Here is a 13902-nt window from a genome sequence, read left to right on the forward strand (position 1 = left end):
ATTATTGTGAGAGAATATATCCAAAACCTCAGCTAATATTCAGGGGAGGCAGGATTGAATCCCGCCATCTGAAAAGGAGACATTTGAAATCAATATTTTAAAAAATAATTATAACAATCCACAATTAAGTATGAAACCATTGCTCATGGACAACAAAATCCAAACACTTGTCCTTTCGAGAAGGAATCTGCCCATCCTTTCCTGGTCTGCACGACATACCCACAGCAAAGTGTTTGCCTCTCAATGACCCTCTGAAATGGCCGAGCAAGTTACTCAGTTCATGGGCTTCTAGGGCTGGGCAAGAAAGGCTGGTCAGCAGAGACTCACACATCCCAGACCTGATTTGATAAATAATCCATTAGGATGGTCCCCCTGGAACTGTGCTGGGACCTGTGTCCTGGCCAATCATGTCGGTAGGTTATTGGACAGGGCATTAAACTGACAGAGAGGATGCAGGTGAAAGGAGCTTTCCAAATCCAAAGGAAAAGGTGAAGCAATGGAACAACATGGGAATGTGGTTGAAGAGAAGCAGAAAGGAACAGGATGGGACAGAGTTTATTAAAATTGTACATCAGCAAATAGATTTGTGACACAAAATTGTGGAAGAGAGTATATTATGTTTTTTTTTAATGGACAATGTTGCTGCAATAAGGTCGATGGATTTGTGACAGAGATAAAAGAGATTTAGACACCAGGGAGACATGGATACAGGGTGAACAAAAATATTCAATGGTTCGTAATCTTGCGCAAACTCAGGCAAAATGGGTAACGCTAACAATAATGGATAACAAAGACATTACAGAGAAAGCATTTGGCCGCAGATCATGAAGTAGAGTCAGTCTGAATGTAAACTCTGTCTACTACTTGCCAAGGACACAAGCTGCAGTTTTAGCCACCAGACAGCATTCCATTGCTCATCACTGCATTAAACAGGAACTCATTGGAATTTTTTAACAAAGGCATTGTGATAATTTTGGAAAACTTCAATATTTGTATAATCTGGGACAATCACACGGACGACATTGATATTGGAAGTGGAGTTCGGTTAATTTTTTTCAGTGTTTCTTTGAAAAACACATTGTGCAACTGTTAAGGGACATAACTATCGCAGAGCGACCGTGTAATGAAACTTAGTGAATGAGTAATGTCACCTGCAGAGATCCTTCGGGAAATTGTGATAAAATACAGTTTAAAGAAATATAAAGTTTTAAAGTGAATCACAGAAAGAACAAGCTACAACTAGAAACAAAAATAGCCAATGATGTGAGTTTGAGAGGAGAACTGACCAAGGTAAACAGGCTAAACAGATTGAAATATGTGTCTGTAAATGAACAGTGGAAAACATTTGCAGGAACAGGGTTAATCACTCAACAAAAGGACATTCCACTGAAACAGTAAAAGCCTCAGCAAGAAACTCCCACTGATCCCTCACTCAGGACAAAAGGGATCATACTAGATTATGAGGCTGAGAAGATCACCATAAAGTCCTGAAGTGAGAGTGTGTTTTAGGAGTAAATGTTAATGGATTGCAATGGGTCTGCTCACAGGAGCAGGGCTGTGGGAAGGGGAACCTTGGTCAGGGTTCATTGATACAATAGGAACAGGGAGAGGTGAAGGTGCTAGAGGTGGTGAGAGTGTTACAGAGAGTGGTCTGGGTGTTACAAAGCCAGTCTGAATTGCTGCAGCTGGAGGGGTTTGCAGAGGTAGGGAGGGACATAGGTATATTTATATATTCATTCATGGGATGTGGGTGTCACTGCCTGGAACAACGTTCTTTGACCCCACTGCTAATTACCCAGAGGGTAGCTCAGAGTCAGCCATATTGCTGTGGGTGTTGAGTCACATATTAGCCAGACCAGGTTAGAATGTCAGATGTCCTTCACTAGAGGAGGTTAGTGAACTAGATGAGTTCTTCCCACTGATCAACAATGTTTTAATGTTGGCTCCACCAATGTCTTTTATAGCCAGAACATGACATCCCAACTCTTACGCTTAATGCTCTCCCGAATGAAGGAAACCATCCCAAACACCTGCTTCACCAGCCTGTCTACCTGTGACACCACTTTCAAAGAACTGTCTACCTGCATCCCTGGGTCTCTGACTGACAACACTGCCAGGGCCCGAACATTAACTGTACAAGTCCCGCCCTGGTTTGTTTCACCAAAATGGAACACTTCACATTTATCTAACTAAACTCCACCTGCTATTCTTCAGCCCACTCTCCCAGCAGTACTGTTCATCCTGTTGCATCATGGATAATCTTCTTCACTGTCCACTTTACCATCAATGTCAGTGTCACCCAAAACAATTACTTACCAGGAAACCAATATTCCCATCCAAACCATTTATCTAAATGACAAACAACAGTGGGCCCACTACCTCGCTGGTCACATGCCTCCAGTCAGAAAGACAACATGTCTCCCGTCACCCTCTGTCTCCTACGATCAAGCCAATTTTGTATCCAGTTCACTCGCTCCTCCTGAATGCCATATCCTTTTACACTGATCTGAGTTTATCACCCAATTTACCAGACAGAACACAGAACGCAGAACAGTACAGCCCAAGACCCTTCGGCCATGATTTCATGCCAACCTTTTATCCAACTATAAGATCAAACTAACCTACATACCCTTCATTTTACTATTATCCATGTGTCTGTCCAAGAGTCTACTAAATGCCCCGAATGTGTCTAATTTTAATACCACCATTGGCAGTCCATCCAACCGCCTACCATTCTCGATCCTCTTATCCATCCTCCATTCACCTTAAAATTACAGCCCCTTGTAATAGCCATTTATTCCAACAGAGAAACAGTCTCTGACTATTCACTCTCTCTCTGTGCCTCTTATCAACTTGTTCACCTCCATGAAGTCACCCCGCACCCTTCTTCACTCCAATGAAAAAAGGCGTAGCTCCCTCAACCTTTCTTTGTAAGAAATGCCCTCCATTCCAGGCAGCATTCCTAGTAAATCTCCTGTGTATGCTCTCGAAAACTTGCAAATCCTTCCTGTAAACAGGGGCCCAGAACTGAACACAATATTCCAAGTGTGGTCTCACCAGGACGCTATAAAGATGCAGTAAAACCTCGCGGCTCTTACAATCAATCCCCTTCTTCGGGAAGCCAACACAACATATGCCTTTTTAACAACCCTACCAATGTGCGTGGCGATTTTGAGGGATCAATGGACATGGACCCCATGGTCTCTCTGTTCCTCCACACTGCCAAGCATTCTGCCTTTCACCCTGTATTCTGTATTCAAATTCGACCTTCCAGAATGAATCACTTCACAATTTTTCAGATTGGACTCCATTTGCCTCTCCCAGCCCAGCTCTACGTCCTGTCAATGTCCCATTACAACCTACAACAGCCCTCCACATTACCCACCACTCCACCAACCTTCATGTGATTAGCAAACGTACTAACCCACAATCCAAGTCATTGACAAAAATCAAGGACAGCAGAGTTCCAGAGCCGATTGTTACAGAACCCCACTGGTCACTGAGCTTCAGGCTCAATACTGTCCATCTGCTGCCACCCTCTGTCTTCTCTGGGTCATCCAATACTGTATCCAGACAGATAGATTTCCCTGTATCCCAATTTTCCTTCTTTTCTGCATGAGCCATCATCGTATTCTGTCATATCCTCAAAGAATTCAATAAGGTTTGTGAGGCATGACCTGTCCCTCACAAACCCATGCTGACTGTCTCTAATTAGACCATAGAACATAGAACAGTCCAGCACAGAACAGGCCCTTCAGCCCAAGATGTTGTGCCGACCACTGATCATTATGTATGCACCCTCAAATTTCTGTGACCATATGCATGTCCAGGAGTCTCTTAAATGTCCCCAATGACCCTGCCTCTACAACTGCTGCTGGCAACGCATTCCATGCTCTCACAACTCTGTGGAAAGAACCCGTCTCTGACATCCTCTCTATACTTTCCTCCAACAGCTTAAAACTATGACCCTTCGTGTTAGCCATTTCTGCCCTGGGAAATAGTCTCTGGCTATCAATTCTATCTATGCCTCTCATTATCTTGTATCCCTCAATTAGGCCCCCTCTCCTCCTCCTTTTCTCCAATGAAAAAGGTCCGAGCTCAGTCAACCTCTTCTCATAAGATAAGCCTTCCATTCCAGGCAGCATCCTGGTAAACCTCCTCTGAACCCTCTCCAAAGCATTCACATCTTTCCTGTAATAGGGCGACCAGAACTAGACGCTGTATTCCAAGTGCGTTCAAACCAAAGTTTCATAGAGCTACAACAAGATCTCACGATTCTTAAACTCAATCCCTCTGTTAATGGAAGCCAAAACACCATATGCTTTCTTAACAACCCTGTCCACTTGGGTGGCCATTTTAAGGGATCTATGTACCTGCACCCCAAGATACCTCTGTTCCTCCACACTGCCAAGAATCATCTCATTAATCCTGTATTCAACTTTCAAATTTGACCTACCAAAATGCATCACCTCATATTTATCCAGGTTGAACTCCATCTGCCACCTTTCAGCCCATCTCTGCATCCTGTCAATGTCCCGCTGCAGCCTACAACAGCCCTCTATACTGTCAATGACACGTCCAATCTTTGTGTTATCTAAAAACTTGCTGACCCATCCTTCAATGCCATCATCCAAGTCATTAATAAAAATTACAAACAGTTGGAATGCTACGAGCGATTGCGAAGTTTACAGGGATAAGGTTGTTGGTAGGACAGGGCTGGATTACACAGACAGGGACTGTTTTTGGCAGCTGAGTAGGTTGCAGAGATAAAGAGGTTTGTTACATCTGGCGGAACAAACAGAGATATGGAGGGTCATCGTGACTGAAGATGTTTATAGATCTAGGAAGGCTTAGGCTCTGGTGGTTATTTAGACATGGAGGCTGTGGAATCTGGATTCGTTTTTGAGAGATTGGGGGTGGCAAGTTTGGTTGGAGACAGTTTCACAGATAAGGGAGCATTACAAAAACAGGAGGAAGTTCCTGCGGTCGCGAGGGTTCGAGTGGAGAGTGATGTTTACACAGATAGGGATGGTGGTCGGGTCTCCATAGACTGATGGCATTTTCGGGACTGGAAGAGGTTTTGTAGACAGGGAGGGCTGTAAGACTGCAGGAGCTCATAGATTGTTGAAGATTAGGAGCAGTTCACAGAAGGAGGGTTCTCCGACAGGAGTAGGTCACAGATAGTGAGCGTTGTGTGGCCTGAGAAAGTTAAAGAGAGGGAGAGTTTTCATGTCCGGAAGAGATTACACTGACCGGGACAGTTGAAGAGACTGAAGCAAAAATGCCTGTGGAAGGTTACACAGATAGGGAGGAATGTTGGGACTGAAGGTGAATACACAAACATGAAGGGTTGTATTGTTAGGCGGAGCGGAGAGGAATAGGGACCAGTGTAGGAATTTACACAGATAGGGAAGGTTGTGTTTTTGGAGAAGGTTACACTGATACAGATAGTGTTAGGGAGTGTTTAATGGACTACAGAAGAAGTCAGAGAGAATGTATTATGTAGAGTGGAGGAGATTACAGACACAGAAATGGCTGTCAGTTTGAAAAGAGCTTCTACAGATCCTCAGTGTTGTAAGGCTGAAGGGAGGTTGCAATAATAAGGGTGACCTACATTAAATGACATTTTTGATATAAGAAAATGTCTCAGAACGGGACTGTCAAAAGGAAGTATAGATAGTCCAGATGAGTTTACAGAGATATACATGTTTTTGGGGATTTCAGGATGGAACAGTGATTGGGAGTGATGTAACAAATGACAACAGGGATTGTTCTAAAAGCAGGAAGAGGTGACAGTCATATCGATCGTGGTAAGGACTGGAGAAGCTTACATCGCCAAGGAGTGTTTTAGAGACTGTTGGAGACTCCACATATAAAGAGAGTATTGGGGATGAGGCAAGGTTCAAGAGACAGGGATGGTTGACAGGACTGTGAAATAAACTGAATAGAATCTCCACAGAGTGGAAACAGGCCATTCGGCCCAACAAGTCCACACCAACCTTCTAAACAGCATTCTAACCAGACCCATCCCTCTCCCTGTCCAATAAACTCTGCATTTCTCATGGTGAACTCATCTGAACCACACTTGCCTGGATACTACAGTCAATTTATGGTGGCCAATCCACGTATTCTGCAAATGTTGGGCTGTGGCAGGAGACTAGAGCACCCGGAAGAAACCCACACAGTCAGGGGGGAGAACATGCAAAGTTCACACAGACAGTCGGCCAAGGTTGGAATTGAAGCCACGTTCCAGGTACAGTGAGGCTCATTATACAGAGCACTACAGAGATTGAACCAGGTTACAAGTTCACAAGGGTTTATTGGAACAGGAGGAGAATATAGTCAGGAACAGGAGACGTTTACATAGATGGTGTCCATGAGAGGGACTGGAGGAGGTTAACGCAATAGGGAGGATTGTGGATTCTCTCGAAAATTAGAGGTAGGGATGTTTGGGGAGACTCAATGAAGTTAGTCATACTCAGAGGTGTGAGTGGGAACCCATTTTGCCAAAATGACCACAATTCTCTTAGCTTAAGAATAGAGATGGAAAAGGACAGGTCTGGTCCACAAGTTCAAGTTATGAAATGGGACCAGACCAATCTTGACAGTATTAGACAGGAACTTTCAAAAGGTAATGGGGGAATCTATTTGCAGGAAAAGGGAAGTCTGGCTACTGAGAATATTTTAAAAGTGAGCTAAATTGAGCGATCACCACCAGCATGTTCCTGTTTGTGTGCAGCTCAATGCTGACAGCATTCGGAAACACTGGCTGTCTATTGAGGGTCTGGTCAAGGAAAAGGGGGCACATGTCAGGTATAGCCAGCTGGATCAAGGGAATCCCCGTGGATATACAGGGCTGTAGGAATACACTTTGGGTGGAAATCAGGAATGCAGAAAGGGAACATGAAATAGCCTCAGCAGAGAAGGATAAAGAGAATCCAAAAGTGATTGTATAAATATATTGAGTAAAAGAGTAACTCGAGACAAAATAGTGTTCCTTAAAGATCAATGAGACCATTGATGTGTGGAACCGCAGGATATGGCTAAGACTTTACACACATTTTGTGACTCCAGAACTTACTGTGGACAAAGACTGGGGAACTCAGGGAACAAGAGTAATACGTTAGACCATATTTGGAGTTTGCTGCAATTCCAGTATCCCGCTATAGGAAGGAGGTTGGGAAGCTTGAAAGTGTTCAGAAAAGATTGACAAGATGTTGCTGGGGTTGTTGCTGAATAAGCTAGGGTTATTTTCACTGGATCATCAGAGACTGAGGGGTGACCTGACAGAGGTTTATATAAACATGAGGGGCATGGATTGGTAAACATTCAAGGTCTTTTCCCAGGGGTTGGAGAGTCCAAAACTAAAGGGCATAGCTTTAAGGTTAAAGGGGAAATGTTTAAAAGGGACTGAAGGGACAGCTTTTTTATGCACACGGTGATGTGTGTATGGAATGAGCTGAGAGAAAGTACCAGATACCGATACTATGACAACATTTAAGGGATGGATGTGTATGTGAATGATAAGGGTTTAGAGGTACATAGCAAAATGCTGATAAATGGGATGGACTTATTTAGATCTTCTGGTCAGCATGGATGAGTTGGATCGAAGGGTCTGTTTCCCTTGTACATCTCTATGCCTTGAAAAGAGGGCATGTTATAGAAGAGGTGGTGCTGGACGTTTTAAAACACAAAGGTATGGAAAGCCCCAGGACCTGATTACATGTATCACAGGGCATTATGGGATGTTAGGGAAGGAACTGTGGAGCTGCTAACAAAGGTATTTGTACCATTGACAGCCATGTGTGATGGGCTGGAAGGCTGGAGGGTGACATAGTGGACAGTGAGGGAGGTTTGCTGAGATTGCAAAGGGATCTTGATGATATGGGTGAATGGGCTGAAAACCTGTAGATGGAATTCAATCTGAATAAATGCGAGGTCGTGCACTTGGTAAAACAAACAAGGGTAGAGCTTATACAATTAATGTTCGGGCCTCAGTTAGTGTTTTAGAGCAGAGGGACCTCCAGGTTCAGGTACATAATTCTTGAAGTTTGCATCACAGGATGGATAAGACAGTGCTTTGCATGCCTGACTATTGCTCAGTCCATTGAGTGTAGGATTTGGGACGTTATGTTGAGATTGCACAGACATTGGCGAGGCCTGTTCTGCAATACTCTGTCCAGTTCTGGTCGCCCAGTTATAGGGAGGATATTATTAAGCTGCAGGGGATTCAGAAGAGATTTACCAGGATATTGCTGGGTATGGAAGGCTTGAGTTCTGCAAAATGGCTGGATAGGCTGAGTCTTTTTTCACTGGAGCCTGGAGGTTGAGACGTGAGGTTATAAAAGTTTATTTTAAAAAATAAGGTATATAGATTGATTTAATTGTAGTTGTCTTTTCCACAGGATGGGGGACTCTCAAGAGGAGGGACCACATTTTTAAGATTAGAAGAGAGCGATGTTCAAAAAAAAAGACATGGGGGCAAATTGTTACACAGAGGGTGGTTTGATTGTGGAATGAACCTGCTGAGGAAGGGGTGGATGTGGGTACAATTACAACGTTTAAAAGACAGAGATACTAAACGTGTATTTTGCATCAGCTTTTACTGTGGAAAAAGACATGGAAGATATAGATTGTCGGGAAATAGATAGTGACACTTTGCAAAATGTCCATATTACAGACGAGCAAGTGTTGGATGTCTTGAAATGCATAAAAATGATTAAATTCCCAGGGCCTGATCAGGTGTACCCTCAAACTCTGTGGGAAGCTAGAGAAGTGATTGCTGGGCCTCTTGCTGAGATATTTGTATCATCGATAGCCACAGTTGAGGTGGCAGAAGACTGGAGGTTGGCAAACGTGGTGCCACTGTTTAAGAAGGGCGGTAAAAACAAGCCAGGGAATTATAGATCGGTGAGCCTGACCTCGGCGGTGGGCAAGTTGTTGGAGGGAATCCTGAGGGACAGGATGTACATGTATTTGGAAAGGCAAGGACTGATCAGGGATAGTAAACATGGCTTTGTGCGTGGGAGATCATGTCTTACAAACTTGATTGAGTTTTTTGAAGAAGTAACAAAGAGGATTGATGAGGGCTGAGCTGTAGATGTGATCTATAAGGACTTCAGTAAGGCGTGCGACAAGTTTCCCCATAGGACACTGATGATCAAGGTTTGATCTCACGGAATACAGGGCGAACTAGCGATTTGGATACAGAACTGGCTCCAAGGTAGAAGAGTGTGGTGGTGGAGGGTTGCTTATTAGACTGAAGGCCTGTGACCAGTGGAGTGCCACAAGGGTTGGGCTTTAGAATGGTGAATAGCCAAAGGTAAGGGAGTCCAAACAGGAGGTGAGAGAGCAAAGATTTAAAGAGGGAGCTGAGGGGCAAATTATACACAGAGGATGGTGCACAGATAGAACAGACTGCCAGTGGCTCATGGGAGAAACAAGAACAATGACAACATGGAAAACACATTTGGGTAGGAACATGGAGAGGAGAAGGTTTGAAGAGCTAAGGGCCAAACGCAGGCAAATGAGACTCATTCAGTATAGGGAACATGGGCAGCATTGAGGAGCTGGACCACAGGTTCTGTTTCCGTGTGGTATCACTCTGTATATAGCTGAAGAGGATTACAGTACCGAAATAAAGCATGTTGTAAACACTGAAGCAATTTACTGCGATAGGGATGGTAGTCTGGAATGCAGTATCATTCAAATATGTGGAGGGACTATCGGTAAGGGAGGGGGTTACAGGGACAGGAACTGTTATAGGAGTTAAAACTTACTGAAGACACTGGTGCACAACCATGTCATAGTTACAGTGTTGCAGAGTGGTGAGACTAAGTACAGTGTTGGAGTCTGAACACAGAACAAAAAGATCCCAGGCAGCATTCCCACCCGCTCATGGGAGGCCTGCTTTCCCCTCTGTTGTCCTGATGCTCACTAAGACAGCACAGGCCTGGATTAGAACATAGAACATAGAAGGATACAGCGCAGTACAGGCCCTTCGGCCCTCGATGTTGCGCCGACCGAATCCTACCTAACCTATACTAGCCCAATAACTTCCAAATGCCTATCCAATGCCCGCTTAAATGACCATAAAGAAGGAGAGTTCACCACTGATACGGGCAGGGCATTCCATGAACTCACAACCCGCTGTGTGAAGAATCTACCCCTAACATCTGTCCTATACCTACCACCCCTTAATTTAAAGCTATGTCCCCTAGTAACACCTGACTCCATTAGCGGTAAAAGGTTCTTAGTATCTACCCTATCTAAACCCCTAATCATCTTATACACTTCTATCATATCTCCCCTAAACCTTCTCTTCTCCAATGAGAACAGCCCCAAGTGCCTCAGCCTTTCCTCATACGATCTTCCTACCATGCCAGGCAACATCCTGGTAAACCTCCTCTGCACTCGTTCCAATGCCTCCACATCCTTCCTATAGTATGGCGACCAAAACTGCACACAATACTCCAGATGAGGCCTCACCAGAGTCTTATACAACTGCAACATGACCTCAGGACTCCGGAACTCAATTCCTCTGCCAATAAAGCCCAGTACACCATATGCCTTCCTCACAGCACTATTTACCTGGGTGGCAACTTTCAGAGATCTGTGTACATGGACACCAAGATTCCTCTGCTCATCCACACTACCAAGTAGCCTACCATTAGCCCAGTAATCCATCATCTTGTTATTCCTACCAAAGTGAACGACTTCGCACTTAGCTACATTGAATTCCATTTGCCACATTTCCGCCCAGCTCTGCAACTTATCTATATCCCGCTGTAACCTACCACTTCCTTCCTCACTATCCACAACTCCACCGACTTTTGTGTCATCCGCAAACTTGCTTACCCAGCTTTCAAGTCCTTCCTCTAGATCATTTATAAAGATAACAAAAAGCAATGGTCCCAAAACAGATCCTTGTGGTACACCGCTAGTAACTGCGCTCCAAGATGAACATAATCCATCAACTACTACCCTCTGTCTCCTTCCAGCCAGCCAATTCCTAATCCAAACCTCTAATGTATCCTCCATGCCATACCTCCGAAGTTTTAGCATTAGCCTACCATGGGGAACCTTATTGAACGCCTTACTAAAATCCATATACACAACATCTACTGCTTTACCCTCGTCCACTTCCTTAGTCACCTTCTCAAAGAACTCAATAAGGTTTGTGAGGCACGACCTGCCCTTCACAAAACCATGCTGGCTATCCCTGATCACGTTATTCCTACCCAGATGTTCATAAATCTTATCCCTTACCATTCTCTCTAAGACTTTGCCCACCACTGAAGTCAGACTCACTGGCCTATAGTTACTAGGGCTATCCCTACTCCCTTTCTTGAACAATGGGACCACATTCGCTATCCTCCAGTCCTCTGGTACTATTCCCGTTGACAATGATGACATAAAAATCCAGGCCAATGGCTCTGCTATCTCCTCCCTAGCTTCCCATAGGATCCTGGGGTAAATGCCATCAGGCCCAGGAGACTTATCTATATTCATCCTTTCCAATATTCCTAAAACCTCTTCCCTGCATATTTCCAGGGCATCCATTCTAATTATTTGTGATTCCATATTCACATCAGCAGCAGTGTCCTGTTCCTGAGTGAATACTGATGAAAAGTACTGATTTAATGTCTCTCCAATCTCCTCCGCCTCCACACACAACTTCCCACTACTATCCTTGACTGGACCGATACCTACCCTAGTCATCCTTTTATTCTTGACATACCTATAGAAAGCCTTTGGGTTTTCCCTAATCCTACCAGCTAAAGACTTCTCATGTCCCCTTCTCGCTTCTCTTAGCTCCCTCTTTAGCTCCTTCCTGGCTACCTTATAACTCTCAATCGCCCCTACTGAACCTTCACGCCTCATCTTTCCATATGCCGCCTTCTTCCCTTTCACAAGGGACTCCAATTCCTTACTAAACCACGGCTGCCTCACAAGGCCCTTTACACCATGCCTGACTGATACATAACTATCGAGGACACGCAGTAGCTGCTCCTTGAACAATCCCCACATCTCATTTGTGTTCTTCTCTTGAAGTCTGTTTTTCCAATCCACACATCCTAAGTCATGCCTCACTGCATCATAATTTCCCTGCCCCCAGCTATAGCTCTTGCCCTGCGGCGCACGATTATCGCTCTCCATCACTGAAGTAAAAGTCACTGAGTTGTGGTCACTGTCCCCGAAGTGCTCACCTACCTCCAAGTCTAACACCTGGCCTGGTTCATTACCTAGAACCAAATCCAATATAGCCTCCCCTCTTGTTGGCCTGTCGACATATTGTGTCAGGAAACCCTCCTGCACACATTGTACAAACACCGACCCATCTAATGAACTCGAGCTATAGCTCTCCCAGTCAATATCTGGGAAGTTAAAGTCCCCCATAACAACCACCCTGCTACCTTCACTCTTTTCCTGAATCATCCTCGCAATATTATCCTCTACTTCTCTAGGACTATTAGGAGGCCTGTAGAAAACACCTAACAGGGTGACCTCACCTTTCCTATTTCTAACCTCAGCCCAAACTACCTCAGATGGCAAGTCCTCTTCCATCGTCCATTCCACTGCTGTGATACTATCTTTGACAAGTAATGCCACGCCTCCCCCTTTTTTACCCCCATGTCTGATCCTACTAAAACATTTGAACCCTGGAACGTGCAACAGCCATTCTTGTCCCTGTTCTACCCACGTCTCTGTAATGGCCACAACATCGAAGTCCCAGGTACCAACCCACGCTGCAAGTTCACCTACCTTATTCCTTATACTTCTGGCATTGAAGTATACACACTTCAATCCACCCTTCTGGTTACAGGCACCCTCCTTAGAGATCGCTGCATTATTCCTAACCTCCCTACACTCAAGGTCCTGTACCCTAAAGCTACAGTCCTGGTTCCCATGCCCCTGCGGAGTTAGTTTAAAACCTCCCAAAGAGCACTAGCAAACCTCCCCCCAAGGATACTGGTGCCCCTCAGGTTCAGGTGTAGCCCATCCTTTTTATAGAGGTCCCACCTTCCCCAGAAAGGACCCCAGTTGTCCAGAAACCGGAATCCCTCCCTCCTGCACCATCCCTGTAGCCACGCATTTAACTGCTCTCTCTCCCTATTCCTCGACTCTCTATCACGTGGCACGGGTAACAAACCAGAGACTACAACTCTGTTTGTTCTAACTCTGAGCTTCCAACCTAGCTCCCTGAAAGCCTGTCTGACATCCTCACCCTTCTTCCTACCTATATCGTTGGTGCCAACGTGGACCACGATCTGGGGCTGCTCCCCCTCCCCCTTAAGGACCCGGAAAACACGATCAGCGACATCACGTACCCTTGCACCTGGGAGGCAACATACCAAACGTGAGTCCCTGTCGCCCCCACAAAACCGTCTGTCTGTACCCCTCACTATCGAGTCCCCAAGACCTATTGCTCTACCTTTCTCCACCCTACCCTTCTGAGCAACGGGGCCAGGCTCCGTGCCAGAGGCCTGAACCTCGTTGCTTGCCCCTGGTAAGTCATCCCCCCCACAAGTATCCAAAACGGTATACTTGTTCTTGAGGGGAATGACCGCAGGGGGTCCCTGCACTGGCTTCCTCCTCCCACTCCCCCTCACTGTCACCCATCTATCTTGAACTTTCGGAGTAACTACTTGCCTAAAGCTCCGATCTATGACCTCCTCTGCCTCCCGAATGATCCGCAGTTCATCCAACTCCAGCTCCAGTTCCCTAACACGGGTTTGGAGGAGCTGGAGATGGGTGCACTTCTTGCAAGTGTACTCAGCAGGGACGCTAATGGCTTCCCTCACCTCATACATGTTGCAAGAGGAACATTGCCCTCTCTGCACTGCCATCCCTCTAAAAGTAAGCTTTCCTTAAAAAAAGCTTTCCTTGATAACTATGAAC

This window comes from Hemiscyllium ocellatum, chromosome 12 (assembly GCF_020745735.1).
Source record: "Hemiscyllium ocellatum isolate sHemOce1 chromosome 12, sHemOce1.pat.X.cur, whole genome shotgun sequence".
Lineage (NCBI taxonomy): Eukaryota > Metazoa > Chordata > Chondrichthyes > Orectolobiformes > Hemiscylliidae > Hemiscyllium > Hemiscyllium ocellatum.